The sequence below is a fragment of the Amblyomma americanum genome, chromosome 1 (assembly GCF_052857255.1).
Source record: "Amblyomma americanum isolate KBUSLIRL-KWMA chromosome 1, ASM5285725v1, whole genome shotgun sequence".
NCBI lineage: Eukaryota > Metazoa > Arthropoda > Arachnida > Ixodida > Ixodidae > Amblyomma > Amblyomma americanum.
In genome coordinates, this window is record NC_135497.1 from 334,193,337 (window position 1) to 334,209,326 (window position 15,990).

Genomic DNA, 15,990 nt, shown 5'->3' on the forward strand with positions numbered 1-15,990 from the left:
ACTTTTTTAGCAGGGAGTATATCGTCGTCAAACGCGCCAACTACCCAGCAAGGCAGAACCATGAGCCAACCAGGATAAGCACATGCTTTCGCAGGTCTACTCGGTTTAGCACGTCTACTCGGGTTAGCTATGTTAAAACCCTACAACTTTTTTAGCAGGGAGTATATCGTCGTCAAACGCGCCAACTACCCAGCAAGGCAGAACCATGAGCCAACCTGGATAAGCACATGCTTTCGCAGGTCTACTCGGTTTAGAACGTCTACTCGGGTTAGCTACGTTAAAACCCTACACCTTTTTTAGCAGGGAGTATATCGTCGTCAAACGCGCCAACTACCCAGCAAGGCAGAACCATGAGCCAACCAGGATAAGCACATGCTTTCGCAGGTCTACTCGGTTTAGCACGTCTACTCGGGTTAGCTATGTTAAATCCCTACAACTTTTTAGCAGGGAGTATATCGTCGTCAAACGCGCCAACTACCCAGCAAGGCAGAACCATCAGCCAACCTGGATAAGCACATGCTTTCGCAGGTCTACTCGGTTTAGCACGTCTACTCGGGTTAGCTACGTTAAAACCCTACAACTTTTTTTAGCAGGGAGTATATCGTCGTCAAACGCGCCAACTACCCAGCAAGGCAGAACCATGAGCCAACCAGGATAAGCACATGCTTTCGCAGGTCTACTCGGTTTAGCACGTCTACTCGGGTTAGCTATGTTAAAACCCTACAACTTTTTAGCAGGGAGTATATCGTCGTCAACGCGCCAACTACCCAGCAAGGCAGAACCATGAGCCAACCAGGATAAGCACATGCTTTCGCAGGTCTACTCGGTTTAGCACGTCTACTCGGGTTACCTATGTTAAAACCCTACAACTTTTTTAGCAGGGAGTATATCGTCGTCAAACGCGCCAACTACCCAGCAAGGCAGAACCATGAGCCAACCTGGATAAGCACATGCTTTCGCAGGTCTACTCGGTATAGCACGTCTACTCGGGTTAGCTACGTTAAAACCCTACAACTTTTTTAGCAGGGAGTATATCGTCGTCAAACGCGCCAACTACCCAGCAAGGCAGAACCATGAGCCAACCAGGATAAGCACATGCTTTCGCAGGTCTACTCGGTTTAGCACGTCTACTCGGGTTAGCTATGTTAAAACCCTACAACTTTTTAGCAGGGAGTATATCGTCGTCAAACGCGCCAACTACCCAGCAAGGCAGAACCATGAGCCAACCAGGATAAGCACATGCTTTCGCAGGTCTACTCGGTTTAGCACGTCTACTCGGGTTAGCTATGTTAAAACCCTACAACTTTTTTAGCAGGGAGTATATCGTCGTCAAACGCGCCAACTACCCAGCAAGGCAGAACCATGAGCCAACCTGGATAAGCACATGCTTTCGCAGGTCTACTCGGTTTAGCACGTCTACTCGGGTTAGCTACGTTAAAACCCTGCAACTTTTTTAGCAGGGAGTATATCGTCGTCAAACGCGCCAACTACCCAGCAAGGCAGAACCATGAGCCAACAAGGATAAGCACATGCTTTCGAAGGTCTAGTCGGTTTAGCACGTCTACTCGGGTTAGCTACGTTAAAACCCTACAACTTTTTTAGCAGGGAGTATATCGTCGTCAAACGCGCCAACTACCCAGCAAGGCAGAACCATGAGCCAACCAGGATAAGCACATGCTTTCGCAGGTCTACTCGGTTTAGCACGTCTACTCGGGTTAGCTATGTTAAAACCCTACAACTTTTTTAGCAGGGAGTATATCGTCGTCAAACGCGCCAACTACCCAGCAAGGCAGAACCATGAGCCAACCTGGATAAGCACATGCTTTCGCAGGTCTACTCGGTTTAGCACGTCTACTCGGGTTAGCTACGTTAAAACCCTACAACTTTTTAGCAGGGAGTATATCGTCGTGAAACGTGCCGGCTACCCAGCAAAGCAATACCATGAGCCAACCAGGATAAGCGCATGCTTTCGCAGGTCTACTCGGTTTAGCACGTCTACTCGGGTTAGCTATGTTAAAACCCTACAACTTTTTTAGCAGGGAGTATATCGTCGTCAAACGCGCCAACTACCCAGCAAGGCAGAACCATGAGCCAACCAGGATAAGCACATGCTTTCGCAGGTCTACTCGGTTTAGCACGTCTACTCGGGTTAGCTACGTTAAAACCCTACAACTTTTTTAGCAGGGAGTATATCGTCGTCAAACGCGCCAACTACCCAGCAAGGCAGAACCATGAGCCAACCAGGATAAGCACATGCTTTCGCAGGTCTACTCGGTTTAGCACGTCTACTCGGGTTAGCTATGTTAAAACCCTACAACTTTTTTAGCAGGGAGTATATCGTCGTCAAACGCGCCAACTACCCAGCAAGGCAGAACCATGAGCCAACCTGGATAAGCACATGCTTTCGCAGGTCTACTCGGTTTAGCACGTCTACTCGGGTTAGCTACGTTAAAACCCTACAACTTTTTAGCAGGGAGTATATCGTCGTCAAACGTGCCGGCTACCCAGCAAAGCAATACCATGAGCCAACCAGGATAAGCGCATGCTTTCGCAGGTCTACTCGGTTTAGCACGTCTACTCGGGTTAGCTATGTTAAAACCCTACAACTTTTTTAGCAGGGAGTATATCGTCGTCAAACGCGCCAACTACCCAGCAAGGCAGAACCATGAGCCAACCAGGATAAGCACATGCTTTCGCAGGTCTACTCGGTTTAGCACGTCTACTCGGGTTAGCTACGTTAAAACCCTACAACTTTTTTAGCAGGGAGTATATCGTCGTCAAACGCGCCAACTACCCAGCAAGGCAGAACCATGAGCCAACCAGGATAAGCACATGCTTTCGCAGGTCTACTCGGTTTAGCACGTCTACTCGGGTTAGCTATGTTAAAACACTACAACTTTTTTAGCAGGGAGTATATCGTCGTCAAACGCGCCAACTACCCAGCAAGGCAGAACCATGAGCCAACCTGGATAAGCACATGCTTTCGCAGGTCTACTTGGTTTAGCACGTCTACTCGGGTTAGCTACGTTAAAATCCTACAACTTTTTAGCAGGGAGTATATCGTCGTCAAACGTGCCGGCTACCCAGCAAAGCAATACCATGAGCCAACCAGGATAAGCGCATGCTTTCGCAGGTCTACTCGGTTTAGCACGTCTACTCGGGTTAGCTATGTTAAAACCCTACAACTTTTTAGCAGGGAGTATATCGTCGTCAAACGCGCCAACTACCCAGCAAGGCAGAACCATGAGCCAACCAGGATAAGCACATGCTTTCGCAGGTCTACTCGGTTTAGCACGTCTACTCGGGTTAGCTATGTTAAAACCCTACAACTTTTTTAGCAGGGAGTATATCGTCGTCAAACGCGCCAACTACCCAGCAAGGCAGAACCATGAGCCAACCTGGATAAGCACATGCTTTCGCAGGTCTACTCGGTTTAGCACGTCTACTCGGGTTAGCTACGTTAAAACCCTACAACTTTTTAGCAGGGAGTATATCGTCGTGAAACGTGCCGGCTACCCAGCAAAGCAATACCATGAGCCAACCAGGATAAGCGCATGCTTTCGCAGGTCTACTCGGTTTAGCACGTCTACTCGGGTTAGCTATGTTAAAACCCTACAACTTTTTTAGCAGGGAGTATATCGTCGTCAAACGCGCCAACTACCCAGCAAGGCAGAACCATGAGCCAACCAGGATAAGCACATGCTTTCGCAGGTCTACTCGGTTTAGCACGTCTACTCGGGTTAGCTATGTTAAAACCCTACAACTTTTTAGCAGGGAGTATATCGTCGTCAAACGCGCCAACTACCCAGCAAGGCAGAACCATGAGCCAACCTGGATAAGCACATGCTTTCGCAGGTCTACTCGGTTTAGCACGTCTACTCGGGTTAGCTACGTTAAAACCCTACAACTTTTTAGCAGGGAGTATATCGTCGTCAAACGCGCCAACTACCCAGCAAGGCAGAACCATGAGCCAACCAGGATAAGCACATGCTTTCGCAGGTCTACTCGGTTTAGCACGTCTACTCGGGTTAGCTATGTTAAAACCCTACAACTTTTTAGCAGGGAGTATATCGTCGTCAAACGCGCCAACTACCCAGCAAGGCAGAACCATGAGCCAACCAGGATAAGCACATGCTTTCGCAGGTCTACTCGGTTTAGCACGTCTACTCGGGTTAGCTATGTTAAAACCCTACAACTTTTTTAGCAGGGAGTATATCGTCGTCAAACGCGCCAACTACCCAGCAAGGCAGAACCATGAGCCAACCTGGATAAGCACATGCTTTCGCAGGTCTACTCGGTTTAGCACGTCTACTCGGGTTAGCTACGTTAAAACCCTACAACTTTTTTAGCAGGGAGTATATCGTCGTCAAACGCGCCAACTACCCAGCAAGGCAGAACCATGAGCCAACCTGGATAAGCACATGCTTTCGCAGGTCTACTCGGTTTAGCACGTCTACTCGGGTTAGCTACGTTAAAACCCTACAACTTTTTAGCAGGGAGTATATCGTCGTCAAACGTGCCGGCTACCCAGCAAAGCAATACCATGAGCCAACCAGGATAAGCGCATGCTTTCGCAGGTCTACTCGGTTTAGCACGTCTACTCGGGTTAGCTATGTTAAAACCCTACAACTTTTTTAGCAGGGAGTATATCGTCGTCAAACGCGCCAACTACCCAGCAAGGCAGAACCATGAGCCAACCAGGATAAGCACATGCTTTCGCAGGTCTACTCGGTTTAGCACGTCTACTCGGGTTAGCTACGTTAAAACCCTACAACTTTTTTAGCAGGGAGTATATCGTCGTCAAACGCGCCAACTACCCAGCAAGGCAGAACCATGAGCCAACCAGGATAAGCACATGCTTTCGCAGGTCTACTCGGTTTAGCACGTCTACTCGGGTTAGCTATGTTAAAACACTACAACTTTTTTAGCAGGGAGTATATCGTCGTCAAACGCGCCAACTACCCAGCAAGGCAGAACCATGAGCCAACCTGGATAAGCACATGCTTTCGCAGGTCTACTTGGTTTAGCACGTCTACTCGGGTTAGCTACGTTAAAATCCTACAACTTTTTAGCAGGGAGTATATCGTCGTCAAACGTGCCGGCTACCCAGCAAAGCAATACCATGAGCCAACCAGGATAAGCGCATGCTTTCGCAGGTCTACTCGGTTTAGCACGTCTACTCGGGTTAGCTATGTTAAAACCCTACAACTTTTTAGCAGGGAGTATATCGTCGTCAAACGCGCCAACTACCCAGCAAGGCAGAACCATGAGCCAACAAGGATAAGCACATGCTTTCGAAGGTCTAGTCGGTTTAGCACGTCTACTCGGGTTAGCTACGTTAAAACCCTACAACTTTTTTAGCAGGGAGTATATCGTCGTCAAACGCGCCAACTACCCAGCAAGGCAGAACCATGAGCCAACCAGGATAAGCACATGCTTTCGCAGGTCTACTCGGTTTAGCACGTCTACTCGGGTTAGCTATGTTAAAACCCTACAACTTTTTTAGCAGGGAGTATATCGTCGTCAAACGCGCCAACTACCCAGCAAGGCAGAACCATGAGCCAACCTGGATAAGCACATGCTTTCGCAGGTCTACTCGGTTTAGCACGTCTACTCGGGTTAGCTACGTTAAAACCCTACAACTTTTTAGCAGGGAGTATATCGTCGTGAAACGTGCCGGCTACCCAGCAAAGCAATACCATGAGCCAACCAGGATAAGCGCATGCTTTCGCAGGTCTACTCGGTTTAGCACGTCTACTCGGGTTAGCTATGTTAAAACCCTACAACTTTTTTAGCAGGGAGTATATCGTCGTCAAACGCGCCAACTACCCAGCAAGGCAGAACCATGAGCCAACCAGGATAAGCACATGCTTTCGCAGGTCTACTCGGTTTAGCACGTCTACTCGGGTTAGCTATGTTAAAACCCTACAACTTTTTTAGCAGGGAGTATATCGTCGTCAAACGCGCCAACTACCCAGCAAGGCAGAACCATGAGCCAACCTGGATAAGCACATGCTTTCGCAGGTCTACTCGGTTTAGCACGTCTACTCGGGTTAGCTATGTTAAAACCCTACAACTTTTTTAGCAGGGAGTATATCGTCGTCAAACGCGCCAACTACCCAGCAAGGCAGAACCATGAGCCAACAAGGATAAGCACATGCTTTCGAAGGTCTAGTCGGTTTAGCACGTCTACTCGGGTTAGCTACGTTAAAACCCTACAACTTTTTTAGCAGGGAGTATATCGTCGTCAAACGCGCCAACTACCCAGCAAGGCAGAACCATGAGCCAACCAGGATAAGCACATGCTTTCGCAGGTCTACTCGGTTTAGCACGTCTACTCGGGTTAGCTATGTTAAAACCCTACAACTTTTTTAGCAGGGAGTATATCGTCGTCAAACGCGCCAACTACCCAGCAAGGCAGAACCATGAGCCAACCTGGATAAGCACATGCTTTCGCAGGTCTACTCGGTTTAGCACGTCTACTCGGGTTAGCTACGTTAAAACCCTACAACTTTTTAGCAGGGAGTATATCGTCGTCAAACGTGCCGGCTACCCAGCAAAGCAATACCATGAGCCAACCAGGATAAGCGCATGCTTTCGCAGGTCTACTCGGTTTAGCACGTCTACTCGGGTTAGCTATGTTAAAACCCTACAACTTTTTTAGCAGGGAGTATATCGTCGTCAAACGCGCCAACTACCCAGCAAGGCAGAACCATGAGCCAACCAGGATAAGCACATGCTTTCGCAGGTCTACTCGGTTTAGCACGTCTACTCGGGTTAGCTACGTTAAAACCCTACAACTTTTTTAGCAGGGAGTATATCGTCGTCAAACGCGCCAACTACCCAGCAAGGCAGAACCATGAGCCAACCAGGATAAGCACATGCTTTCGCAGGTCTACTCGGTTTAGCACGTCTACTCGGGTTAGCTATGTTAAAACACTACAACTTTTTTAGCAGGGAGTATATCGTCGTCAAACGCGCCAACTACCCAGCAAGGCAGAACCATGAGCCAACCTGGATAAGCACATGCTTTCGCAGGTCTACTTGGTTTAGCACGTCTACTCGGGTTAGCTACGTTAAAATCCTACAACTTTTTAGCAGGGAGTATATCGTCGTCAAACGTGCCGGCTACCCAGCAAAGCAATACCATGAGCCAACCAGGATAAGCGCATGCTTTCGCAGGTCTACTCGGTTTAGCACGTCTACTCGGGTTAGCTATGTTAAAACCCTACAACTTTTTTAGCAGGGAGTATATCGTCGTCAAACGCGCCAACTACCCAGCAAGGCAGAACCATGAGCCAACCAGGATAAGCACATGCTTTCGCAGGTCTACTCGGTTTAGCACGTCTACTCGGGTTAGCTATGTTAAAACCCTACAACTTTTTTAGCAGGGAGTATATCGTCGTCAAACGCGCCAACTACCCAGCAAGGCAGAACCATGAGCCAACCTGGATAAGCACATGCTTTCGCAGGTCTACTCGGTTTAGCACGTCTACTCGGGTTAGCTACGTTAAAACCCTACAACTTTTTAGCAGGGAGTATATCGTCGTGAAACGTGCCGGCTACCCAGCAAAGCAATACCATGAGCCAACCAGGATAAGCGCATGCTTTCGCAGGTCTACTCGGTTTAGCACGTCTACTCGGGTTAGCTATGTTAAAACCCTACAACTTTTTTAGCAGGGAGTATATCGTCGTCAAACGCGCCAACTACCCAGCAAGGCAGAACCATGAGCCAACCAGGATAAGCACATGCTTTCGCAGGTCTACTCGGTTTAGCACGTCTACTCGGGTTAGCTATGTTAAAACCCTACAACTTTTTTAGCAGGGAGTATATCGTCGTCAAACGCGCCAACTACCCAGCAAGGCAGAACCATGAGCCAACCTGGATAAGCACATGCTTTCGCAGGTCTACTCGGTTTAGCACGTCTACTCGGGTTAGCTATGTTAAAACCCTACAACTTTTTTAGCAGGGAGTATATCGTCGTCAAACGCGCCAACTACCCAGCAAGGCAGAACCATGAGCCAACAAGGATAAGCACATGCTTTCGAAGGTCTAGTCGGTTTAGCACGTCTACTCGGGTTAGCTACGTTAAAACCCTACAACTTTTTTAGCAGGGAGTATATCGTCGTCAAACGCGCCAACTACCCAGCAAGGCAGAACCATGAGCCAACCAGGATAAGCACATGCTTTCGCAGGTCTACTCGGTTTAGCACGTCTACTCGGGTTAGCTATGTTAAAACCCTACAACTTTTTTAGCAGGGAGTATATCGTCGTCAAACGCGCCAACTACCCAGCAAGGCAGAACCATGAGCCAACCTGGATAAGCACATGCTTTCGCAGGTCTACTCGGTTTAGCACGTCTACTCGGGTTAGCTACGTTAAAACCCTACAACTTTTTAGCAGGGAGTATATCGTCGTCAAACGTGCCGGCTACCCAGCAAAGCAATACCATGAGCCAACCAGGATAAGCGCATGCTTTCGCAGGTCTACTCGGTTTAGCACGTCTACTCGGGTTAGCTATGTTAAAACCCTACAACTTTTTTAGCAGGGAGTATATCGTCGTCAAACGCGCCAACTACCCAGCAAGGCAGAACCATGAGCCAACCAGGATAAGCACATGCTTTCGCAGGTCTACTCGGTTTAGCACGTCTACTCGGGTTAGCTACGTTAAAACCCTACAACTTTTTTAGCAGGGAGTATATCGTCGTCAAACGCGCCAACTACCCAGCAAGGCAGAACCATGAGCCAACCAGGATAAGCACATGCTTTCGCAGGTCTACTCGGTTTAGCACGTCTACTCGGGTTAGCTATGTTAAAACACTACAACTTTTTTAGCAGGGAGTATATCGTCGTCAAACGCGCCAACTACCCAGCAAGGCAGAACCATGAGCCAACCTGGATAAGCACATGCTTTCGCAGGTCTACTTGGTTTAGCACGTCTACTCGGGTTAGCTACGTTAAAATCCTACAACTTTTTAGCAGGGAGTATATCGTCGTCAAACGTGCCGGCTACCCAGCAAAGCAATACCATGAGCCAACCAGGATAAGCGCATGCTTTCGCAGGTCTACTCGGTTTAGCACGTCTACTCGGGTTAGCTATGTTAAAACCCTACAACTTTTTAGCAGGGAGTATATCGTCGTCAAACGCGCCAACTACCCAGCAAGGCAGAACCATGAGCCAACCAGGATAAGCACATGCTTTCGCAGGTCTACTCGGTTTAGCACGTCTACTCGGGTTAGCTATGTTAAAACCCTACAACTTTTTTAGCAGGGAGTATATCGTCGTCAAACGCGCCAACTACCCAGCAAGGCAGAACCATGAGCCAACCTGGATAAGCACATGCTTTCGCAGGTCTACTCGGTTTAGCACGTCTACTCGGGTTAGCTACGTTAAAACCCTACAACTTTTTAGCAGGGAGTATATCGTCGTGAAACGTGCCGGCTACCCAGCAAAGCAATACCATGAGCCAACCAGGATAAGCGCATGCTTTCGCAGGTCTACTCGGTTTAGCACGTCTACTCGGGTTAGCTATGTTAAAACCCTACAACTTTTTTAGCAGGGAGTATATCGTCGTCAAACGCGCCAACTACCCAGCAAGGCAGAACCATGAGCCAACCAGGATAAGCACATGCTTTCGCAGGTCTACTCGGTTTAGCACGTCTACTCGGGTTAGCTATGTTAAAACCCTACAACTTTTTAGCAGGGAGTATATCGTCGTCAAACGCGCCAACTACCCAGCAAGGCAGAACCATGAGCCAACCTGGATAAGCACATGCTTTCGCAGGTCTACTCGGTTTAGCACGTCTACTCGGGTTAGCTACGTTAAAACCCTACAACTTTTTAGCAGGGAGTATATCGTCGTCAAACGCGCCAACTACCCAGCAAGGCAGAACCATGAGCCAACCAGGATAAGCACATGCTTTCGCAGGTCTACTCGGTTTAGCACGTCTACTCGGGTTAGCTATGTTAAAACCCTACAACTTTTTAGCAGGGAGTATATCGTCGTCAAACGCGCCAACTACCCAGCAAGGCAGAACCATGAGCCAACCAGGATAAGCACATGCTTTCGCAGGTCTACTCGGTTTAGCACGTCTACTCGGGTTAGCTATGTTAAAACCCTACAACTTTTTTAGCAGGGAGTATATCGTCGTCAAACGCGCCAACTACCCAGCAAGGCAGAACCATGAGCCAACCTGGATAAGCACATGCTTTCGCAGGTCTACTCGGTTTAGCACGTCTACTCGGGTTAGCTACGTTAAAACCCTACAACTTTTTTAGCAGGGAGTATATCGTCGTCAAACGCGCCAACTACCCAGCAAGGCAGAACCATGAGCCAACCTGGATAAGCACATGCTTTCGCAGGTCTACTCGGTTTAGCACGTCTACTCGGGTTAGCTACGTTAAAACCCTACAACTTTTTAGCAGGGAGTATATCGTCGTCAAACGTGCCGGCTACCCAGCAAAGCAATACCATGAGCCAACCAGGATAAGCGCATGCTTTCGCAGGTCTACTCGGTTTAGCACGTCTACTCGGGTTAGCTATGTTAAAACCCTACAACTTTTTTAGCAGGGAGTATATCGTCGTCAAACGCGCCAACTACCCAGCAAGGCAGAACCATGAGCCAACCAGGATAAGCACATGCTTTCGCAGGTCTACTCGGTTTAGCACGTCTACTCGGGTTAGCTACGTTAAAACCCTACAACTTTTTTAGCAGGGAGTATATCGTCGTCAAACGCGCCAACTACCCAGCAAGGCAGAACCATGAGCCAACCAGGATAAGCACATGCTTTCGCAGGTCTACTCGGTTTAGCACGTCTACTCGGGTTAGCTATGTTAAAACACTACAACTTTTTTAGCAGGGAGTATATCGTCGTCAAACGCGCCAACTACCCAGCAAGGCAGAACCATGAGCCAACCTGGATAAGCACATGCTTTCGCAGGTCTACTTGGTTTAGCACGTCTACTCGGGTTAGCTACGTTAAAATCCTACAACTTTTTAGCAGGGAGTATATCGTCGTCAAACGTGCCGGCTACCCAGCAAAGCAATACCATGAGCCAACCAGGATAAGCGCATGCTTTCGCAGGTCTACTCGGTTTAGCACGTCTACTCGGGTTAGCTATGTTAAAACCCTACAACTTTTTAGCAGGGAGTATATCGTCGTCAAACGCGCCAACTACCCAGCAAGGCAGAACCATGAGCCAACCAGGATAAGCACATGCTTTCGCAGGTCTACTCGGTTTAGCACGTCTACTCGGGTTAGCTATGTTAAAACCCTACAACTTTTTTAGCAGGGAGTATATCGTCGTCAAACGCGCCAACTACCCAGCAAGGCAGAACCATGAGCCAACCTGGATAAGCACATGCTTTCGCAGGTCTACTCGGTTTAGCACGTCTACTCGGGTTAGCTACGTTAAAACCCTACAACTTTTTAGCAGGGAGTATATCGTCGTGAAACGTGCCGGCTACCCAGCAAAGCAATACCATGAGCCAACCAGGATAAGCGCATGCTTTCGCAGGTCTACTCGGTTTAGCACGTCTACTCGGGTTAGCTATGTTAAAACCCTACAACTTTTTTAGCAGGGAGTATATCGTCGTCAAACGCGCCAACTACCCAGCAAGGCAGAACCATGAGCCAACCAGGATAAGCACATGCTTTCGCAGGTCTACTCGGTTTAGCACGTCTACTCGGGTTAGCTATGTTAAAACCCTACAACTTTTTAGCAGGGAGTATATCGTCGTCAAACGCGCCAACTACCCAGCAAGGCAGAACCATGAGCCAACCTGGATAAGCACATGCTTTCGCAGGTCTACTCGGTTTAGCACGTCTACTTGGGTTTAGCTACGTTAAAACCCTACAACTTTTTTAGCAGGGAGTATATCGTCGTCAAACGCGCCAACTACCCAGCAAGGCAGAACCATGAGCCAACCAGGATAAGCACATGCTTTCGCAGGTCTACTCGGTTTAGCACGTCTACTCGGGTTAGCTATGTTAAAACCCTACAACTTTTTAGCAGGGAGTATATCGTCGTCAAACGCGCCAACTACCCAGCAAGGCAGAACCATGAGCCAACCAGGATAAGCACATGCTTTCGCAGGTCTACTCGGTTTAGCACGTCTACTCGGGTTAGCTATGTTAAAACCCTACAACTTTTTTAGCAGGGAGTATATCGTCGTCAAACGCGCCAACTACCCAGCAAGGCAGAACCATGAGCCAACCTGGATAAGCACATGCTTTCGCAGGTCTACTCGGTTTAGCACGTCTACTCGGGTTAGCTACGTTAAAACCCTGCAACTTTTTAGCAGGGAGTATATCGTCGTCAAACGCGCCAACTACCCAGCAAGGCAGAACCATGAGCCAACAAGGATAAGCACATGCTTTCGAAGGTCTAGTCGGTTTAGCACGTCTACTCGGGTTAGCTACGTTAAAACCCTACAACTTTTTTAGCAGGGAGTATATCGTCGTCAAACGCGCCAACTACCCAGCAAGGCAGAACCATGAGCCAACCAGGATAAGCACATGCTTTCGCAGGTCTACTCGGTTTAGCACGTCTACTCGGGTTAGCTATGTTAAAACCCTACAACTTTTTTAGCAGGGAGTATATCGTCGTCAAACGCGCCAACTACCCAGCAAGGCAGAACCATGAGCCAACCTGGATAAGCACATGCTTTCGCAGGTCTACTCGGTTTAGCACGTCTACTCGGGTTAGCTACGTTAAAACCCTACAACTTTTTAGCAGGGAGTATATCGTCGTGAAACGTGCCGGCTACCCAGCAAAGCAATACCATGAGCCAACCAGGATAAGCGCATGCTTTCGCAGGTCTACTCGGTTTAGCACGTCTACTCGGGTTAGCTATGTTAAAACCCTACAACTTTTTTAGCAGGGAGTATATCGTCGTCAAACGCGCCAACTACCCAGCAAGGCAGAACCATGAGCCAACCAGGATAAGCACATGCTTTCGCAGGTCTACTCGGTTTAGCACGTCTACTCGGGTTAGCTACGTTAAAACCCTACAACTTTTTTAGCAGGGAGTATATCGTCGTCAAACGCGCCAACTACCCAGCAAGGCAGAACCATGAGCCAACCAGGATAAGCACATGCTTTCGCAGGTCTACTCGGTTTAGCACGTCTACTCGGGTTAGCTATGTTAAAACCCTACAACTTTTTTAGCAGGGAGTATATCGTCGTCAAACGCGCCAACTACCCAGCAAGGCAGAACCATGAGCCAACCTGGATAAGCACATGCTTTCGCAGGTCTACTCGGTTTAGCACGTCTACTCGGGTTAGCTATGTTAAAACCCTACAACTTTTTTAGCAGGGAGTATATCGTCGTCAAACGCGCCAACTACCCAGCAAGGCAGAACCATGAGCCAACAAGGATAAGCACATGCTTTCGAAGGTCTAGTCGGTTTAGCACGTCTACTCGGGTTAGCTACGTTAAAACCCTACAACTTTTTTAGCAGGGAGTATATCGTCGTCAAACGCGCCAACTACCCAGCAAGGCAGAACCATGAGCCAACCAGGATAAGCACATGCTTTCGCAGGTCTACTCGGTTTAGCACGTCTACTCGGGTTAGCTATGTTAAAACCCTACAACTTTTTAGCAGGGAGTATATCGTCGTCAAACGCGCCAACTACCCAGCAAGGCAGAACCATGAGCCAACCAGGATAAGCACATGCTTTCGCAGGTCTACTCGGTTTAGCACGTCTACTCGGGTTAGCTATGTTAAAACCCTACAACTTTTTTAGCAGGGAGTATATCGTCGTCAAACGCGCCAACTACCCAGCAAGGCAGAACCATGAGCCAACCTGGATAAGCACATGCTTTCGCAGGTCTACTCGGTTTAGCACGTCTACTCGGGTTAGCTACGTTAAAACCCTACAACTTTTTTAGCAGGGAGTATATCGTCGTCAAACGCGCCAACTACCCAGCAAGGCAGAACCATGAGCCAACCAGGATAAGCACATGCTTTCGCAGGTCTACTCGGTTTAGCACGTCTACTCGGGTTAGCTATGTTAAAACCCTACAACTTTTTAGCAGGGAGTATATCGTCGTCAAACGCGCCAACTACCCAGCAAGGCAGAACCATGAGCCAACCAGGATAAGCACATGCTTTCGCAGGTCTACTCGGTTTAGCACGTCTACTCGGGTTAGCTATGTTAAAACCCTACAACTTTTTTAGCAGGGAGTATATCGTCGTCAAACGCGCCAACTACCCAGCAAGGCAGAACCATGAGCCAACCTGGATAAGCACATGCTTTCGCAGGTCTACTCGGTTTAGCACGTCTACTCGGGTTAGCTACGTTAAAACCCTGCAACTTTTTTAGCAGGGAGTATATCGTCGTCAAACGCGCCAACTACCCAGCAAGGCAGAACCATGAGCCAACAAGGATAAGCACATGCTTTCGAAGGTCTAGTCGGTTTAGCACGTCTACTCGGGTTAGCTACGTTAAAACCCTACAACTTTTTTAGCAGGGAGTATATCGTCGTCAAACGCGCCAACTACCCAGAAAGGCAGAACCATGAGCCAACCAGGATAAGCACATGCTTTCGCAGGTCTACTCGGTTTAGCACGTCTACTCGGGTTAGCTATGTTAAAACCCTACAACTTTTTTAGCAGGGAGTATATCGTCGTCAAACGCGCCAACTACCCAGCAAGGCAGAACCATGAGCCAACCTGGATAAGCACATGCTTTCGCAGGTCTACTCGGTTTAGCACGTCTACTCGGGTTAGCTACGTTAAAACCCTACAACTTTTTAGCAGGGAGTATATCGTCGTGAAACGTGCCGGCTACCCAGCAAAGCAATACCATGAGCCAACCAGGATAAGCGCATGCTTTCGCAGGTCTACTCGGTTTAGCACGTCTACTCGGGTTAGCTATGTTAAAACCCTACAACTTTTTTAGCAGGGAGTATATCGTCGTCAAACGCGCCAACTACCCAGCAAGGCAGAACCATGAGCCAACCAGGATAAGCACATGCTTTCGCAGGTCTACTCGGTTTAGCACGTCTACTCGGGTTAGCTACGTTAAAACCCTACAACTTTTTTAGCAGGGAGTATATCGTCGTCAAACGCGCCAACTACCCAGCAAGGCAGAACCATGAGCCAACCAGGATAAGCACATGCTTTCGCAGGTCTACTCGGTTTAGCACGTCTACTCGGGTTAGCTATGTTAAAACCCTACAACTTTTTTAGCAGGGAGTATATCGTCGTCAAACGCGCCAACTACCCAGCAAGGCAGAACCATGAGCCAACCTGGATAAGCACATGCTTTCGCAGGTCTACTCGGTTTAGCACGTCTACTCGGGTTAGCTATGTTAAAACCCTACAACTTTTTTAGCAGGGAGTATATCGTCGTCAAACGCGCCAACTACCCAGCAAGGCAGAACCATGAGCCAACAAGGATAAGCACATGCTTTCGAAGGTCTAGTCGGTTTAGCACGTCTACTCGGGTTAGCGACGTTAAAACCCTACAACTTTTTTAGCAGGGAGTATATCGTCGTCAAACGCGCCAACTACCCAGCAAGGCAGAACCATGAGCCAACCAGGATAAGCACATGCTTTCGCAGGTCTACTCGGTTTAGCACGTCTACTCGGGTTAGCTATGTTAAAACCCTACAACTTTTTTAGCAGGGAGTATATCGTCGTCAAACGCGCCAACTACCCAGCAAGGCAGAACCATGAGCCAACCTGGATAAGCACATGCTTTCGCAGGTCTACTCGGTTTAGCACGTCTACTCGGGTTAGCTACGTTAAAACCCTACAACTTTTTAGCAGGGAGTATATCGTCGTCAAACGTGCCGGCTACCCAGCAAAGCAATACCATGAGCCAACCAGGATAAGCGCATGCTTTCGCAGGTCTACTCGGTTTAGCACGTCTACTCGGGTTAGCTATGTTAAAACCCTACAACTTTTTTAGCAGGGAGTATATCGTCGTCAAACGCGCCAACTACCCAGCAAGGCAGAACCATGAGCCAACCAGGAT